A 5,457-nucleotide genomic window follows, 5' to 3' on the forward strand; every position below is an offset into this window, starting at 1 on the left:
AGGTGCTTCTCCTGGTCTCCCATGGGGTGCAGGGCCCAAGCACTTGGGCCATCCTCCACTGCACTCCCTGGCCACAACAGAGAGCTAGCCTGGAAGAGGGGCAACTGGGACAGAACCTGGCGCCCCCAACCGGGACTAGAACCCGGTGTGCCGGCACCGCAGGCAGAGGATTAGCCTATTGAGCTGCAGTGCCGGCTCGGCCTCTATGTCTTTTAAATTTCTCCCTTTGTTTATGTTTAATATTGTGCAACTGCCTATTATGTATGGATCCGTATGTATAGATCTATATGAGGAGGCTTCAAAAATGCTTATGTAAAAATGGAATTAAAATATAAATTGCCTAATATAAAATATAAATTTTTGAGAATCCCTCATATATATATAATTTACAAATGCACAAATAAGTTGGGCATGAGAGGTTAGGGGTCAGGAGTTTGTAGACCACTGACCTAGGTCTCTGATTTTTCACAAAGCTTTCATTTGCGTAACAAAACACCAGACGCTAAGAAAACAGACTGATGCAAACTGTAGTGACATGAACTGGGACATGTTGGTTCTGCAGCCCCCATCACGGTCTCAGCTGCTTCTCCCTGTCTTCCTGGGTCAGGTGTTCAGAAGACGCCTGCGTCCCACACCCGAGTACCTGGGTTCATTCGTGGGCTCCAGGTCCTGACTGCAGCCTCCTGCCAATGCAGACCCTGGCAGCCCATGGTGATGGCGCAAGCACTGGGACCAGCCCTGGCCGCCCAGGGTAGTTGGAGAGTGAACCAGCACTGGGGAGCTGTCTCCGTATGTCTATCTGCCTGGCTCCCTCTACCTCTCAAATTAACTAATACAAATAAAAAAAAATGGTAAAGAGTCGGGGGCAAACTTACTACAATCCCAGAATAAACCAGCCCCCCTGCTGTGTTTGTAAACCCCAGAATTAATGGGTTTTATATTGCTTAACAGTTGGGGAAGAAATTAAAAGAATATTCCATGACATCATAACATTCAAATATCCATGACCAGAAAGAACTGTTCCGAGGACGCACAGCTGTGCTCGTTCGTGAACACACTACGAATGCCTGCGTTTGTGCTGCAGCCACAGAGGGTGCTCTGCCAAGCTGAAGTACTTCTTCTCTGACCTTACACAGCACAGTTTTCCAACCTTGAACTGGGGGCAGGGGGTGCTGACAGTGACATCGTGTTCTCTGGCCGCTCACAGAGAGAGTGAGCCTTGCGGGCAGCCAGGCAAAGCTGAGGGCCCACGCAGGCTGAGACAGAAAGGATAAGGCCGACCCCTTGGTCCCACACCATGAGGAGCTGGTGCACAGTGCGCAGTCTGGGAAAACTGAAAATGAAAAGTGTCGCTTATATGAAAAAATGTACGTTCTTACTGAAAATACATTTCCAGTCAGTAGATTGGTGATTTGACAAATTCCAAATCAAGAATCAGTCTGTGAGCTACTTCAGAAAGCTCGAGTCGGTACAGGCATTTGACCTAGCGGTTAGGATGCTGGTGAAGTTGCTGGCCCCTCACAGTGAAGTGCCTGGGTTCAACCCCTGGCTCCGCTCCTGATTCCAGCTTCCTGATAATGGACACCTGGGGGGCAGCAGTGATGGCTCAAGTGGTTGGGTCCCAGGCATCCATGTGGGAGACCTGGATTGAGCTTTTGGATTTGGCCTTGGCCAGTGTGGGCAACTGGGGAGTGAAACAGTGGGTGAAAGCCATCTCGCTCTCTCTCTCTGTCTTTCCCTCTCTGTGTGTGTCTCAAATAAATAAATAAAAATTTTTAAAGTTAGTAGTAAATGAAACTGAATAATAAATTTATTTTGGTGCAAAAATATTTTGAAATCCATGCATAGTTTTCCCATAATCTGCATTTCCATGAGGTTTCTGAAGGCTCCTTGTATGCACCAAACAAACCTAGCTTTTAATTCCAGTTTCCATGAAGCGTGTGAAATACCTCGTATTTGTAGCCACTGAGATGTTGATAATTGGATGTGTTGATCCTGGAAATTTCTCCATTTTTTAGATTCCATCCCATGTTTCACTGTTAATGCTACTTGGGCTACAGGGGGGAATGAGCCAGAAATTGCCTCTGCCCAAATGGAACACAAAGGCTGGTACAGGGGTTGGCACACTTTTCCTGTAAAGGGCAGAGGATAACTATTTTTGGCGTTGCCAGCAGCTACTGATCCTGCACTGTGAAGAATTTCCCCTTAGGCTGTAGCTTGCCCACCCCTGGTACAGCGGGAGAATCCGGTATCACTCAAATGTGCATGAAATCCCAGGTGGATTGAAGGTCGGCGTAAGCAGAAAGAGAGACCCCGACAGGAAGAACTAACCTGGCTGAAGAGAGCTCTCTGGACTGGAAACTGTGCAAGAGCTCGGCTTCCCACAGCCCTGCGCCTGTCTGACTGGCACAGTGTGGGCTCAGGAGTGAGGGGGACCCGAGGCTCTAACACCAGACGGAACCCCCGCACCCGCTTCCCCGTGGTGAAATGCTGGTGATACCAGCAGGTCCCCAGCACCAGCCCCACGCCTGGCCCTCTTCAGAGCCCTGCCACCTGCCACCCTCCTGGGAGGAAGGAGGAGTCTGAATGCTTGGCCACCTGTGAGCCACCGTGGTCTCCTGGATTCCACGCGTCCTTCCTGGGCACTTCTGTAGCAGCCCCGGATCTCTTCAGCCGATCGCCGTCTGCTGTGCTGTTCTCCTGTGAACAGCGCAGTTAGCGCACACCTGCAGGCCTGCCCTCCCTGGTGATCGCTGCACTGGCTTCACTAATGCAGCCAGCACCCGAGGGAGGGCCAGGCACCTGCAGCGTTGCCTTGACAAAGCTCAGTGGACACAGCCCCTAAACCTTAAAGCACACACCCTGTGAGAAACTGACGATGCGGAGATGGGTAGAGTAGTTCCTAGTGGAGGGAAAGGCTCCAGTGTTTACTTAGTATTTATGTATGTGAAAGGCACAGCTCCAGAGAGCTCTTCTGTCTGCTGGTTCACTCCCCGGATGCCCACACAGCCAGATGCAAATTCCATCCGGTTTCCCCCGGGGGTGGCAGAAACCATTCTGGCCATGGTTTGCTGCCCCCAGGAAGCTGGGTCAGAATTGCGGAGCAGCCGGGACTTGGGGAGCTTTAATTCACTGTGCTGCAAGGCCTGCCCCAGGCCTTTTCTTTTTATTTTGATTTATTTGAAAGAGTGAAAGAGAGAGGGCTCTTCTATCTGCTGGTTCACTCCCCAAACACCTGGCCCAGCTCTGGCTGAAACTGGGAGCCCAGAACTTCATTGGGACAGGGACCCAAGTATTTGAGCCATTGCCTGCTGCTTCCCAGGGTACACATTAGCAGGGAGCTGGAATGGGAAACGGGGCAGGGACTCAGACATGGGCACTCTCCCAGGGGGATGCAGGCATCCCCGGGGGCATCTTATCCACCGTGCCCAACAGCTGCCCCACAGCGCCCAGACTGATTGGAATACTGGGGGTACAGAGGTGTCTTCCCGAAGGAGCTGCATACACATGACCTGGCCCAGCACTGCACGGAGCAAGGCCGAGTGGATGGAGGTGGGGGGTGACAGCCCCATTAGCACCTGCTCACCCAGAACACCCAAGTTGCTACTTTACCTTAACTTTCCTTCTTGTGAACCAAAGGTGAATGTCAATTCTTGGTATATACCTCGTTATATATAGTAACTTAGTTCAGGTTACTGTTAAAGTTTTTAAAAGGATTTTGTTTTAAAAGGACAAAGGTCTTTAGAGTATTGTACCACATAGTTAATTAACTATCTTTTTTTTTTTTTTTAAGATTTATTTATTTGAAAGTCAGTTACACAGAAAGAGGAGAGGCAGAGAGAGTGAGTCTTCCATCCTCTGGTTCACTCCTCAGTTGGCCGCAACTGCCAGAGCTGTGCCAGTCTGAAGCCAGGAGCCAGGAGCTTCCTCCGGGTCTCCCATGCGGGTGCAGGGGCCCAAGGACTCGGGCCATCTTCTACTGCTTTCCCAGGCCATAGCAGAGAGCTGGATCGGAAGAGAAGCCGCCGAGACTCGAACCGGCACCTATATGGGATGCCAGTGCTTCAGGCCAGGGCTTTAATGCTCTGTGCCACAGCACCGGCCCCTGCATTTTAGTAATTCTGAAAAAGAACCTACTTCTAATTAAAACAGAATCCTGTTTCAGATAAATAATAAAGTCATTTACCCAGCCGTTGTCCGAAGGATCTTGGAAAAATTAAGGTCTGGACTAGCAGACAGTTTGGACCAGTGATCCTAACATCACCAGCAGGTGCACCCCGGGCCAATTCAACAGGAGTCTCTGGGAGGTAAGACCCAGGCCTGTTTGTAAAAAATCTCTCCATCTGGCTCCGAAGTACAGCCAACTCTTGCAAACCAATGGTTTCAGTCAAGTATATAACAGGGTAAGTGCTAACGTTATCAATTGGCCCAAATTAACCAAGAAAATACTTGACTCTGAAATTACCTGTTCAGGACTGGTTAGCAAAATAATGACCCACACACCACAGCGAGTGAGAACTGTTATACAGTACAAGGACCTTAGTCAAAACTTAACAGAGGAGCTGGCGCTGTGGCGCAGCGGGTTAATGCCCTGGCCTGAAGCACCGGCATCCCATATGGGAGCCGGTTCTAGTCCCGGCTGCTCCACTTCCATCAAGCTCTCTGCTATGGCCTGGGAAAGCAGTAGAAGATGGCCCAAGTCTTTGGGCCCCTGCACCTGCGTGTTGGGGAGTGAACCATCGAATGGAAGACTCTCTGCCTCTCCTCTCTCTGTGTAACTCTTTCAAATAAATCTTAAAAAAAAAAAAAAAAAAAAAAACCGGGCTGAGCTTGGGCAAACATGTATTTTTTTTTTTTTTTTTTTTAAGATTTATTTATTTGCTTGAAAGAGTTACACAGGGAGAGGAGAGGCAGAGAGAGAGTCTTCCATCCACTGTGTCACTCCCCAGATGGCCACAATGGCCGGAGCTGTGCCAATCTGAAGCCAGGAACCAGGAGCTTCCTCCGGGTCTCCCACACGGGTGCAGGGGCCCAAGGACTTGGGCCATCTTCTACTGCTTTCCCAGGACATAGCAGAGAGCTGGATCAGAAGTGGAGCAGCCGGGACTCAAGCAGGCGCCCATATGGGATGCTGGCACTGCAGACGGCGGCTTTTCCTGCTACGCCACAGCGACGGCCCCACGTCGTATATTTTTAATGACCATGTTTTAACAAGTTATTTAGAACATTAGAACTATGGTGGCTATGAACTGGTTATATAAAAGCAAATTAAAAATACAGATACGTGGCCCGTATTCCTGACATTCTTTGCTGCTGAGGATCTGTCATCCTAATGTCTTGCATGGTTTCCCCCTCTGTGTTTGGAGCTTTTTAAATGGCTGTAACTGTGGCAGGAGCAGGTGATACAGTCCTGGTAATCAGATACATATACTTCCCGACACCAGACGACACAATTAC

General features: G+C 49.7%; 1 protein-coding gene across 3 annotated transcripts in view; it reads left to right on the forward strand.

The window, feature by feature from the left end:
* The window catches only part of CCDC175 (coiled-coil domain containing 175), a 74,504-nt gene that overhangs the window by 67,472 nt on the left and 1,575 nt on the right, over positions 1-5,457 (forward strand). The gene's annotated exons all lie outside the window — the stretch shown is intronic.

The sequence above is a fragment of the Oryctolagus cuniculus genome, chromosome 20 (genome assembly GCF_964237555.1).
Source record: "Oryctolagus cuniculus chromosome 20, mOryCun1.1, whole genome shotgun sequence".
In the NCBI taxonomy this organism is placed as follows: Eukaryota; Metazoa; Chordata; class Mammalia; order Lagomorpha; family Leporidae; genus Oryctolagus; species Oryctolagus cuniculus.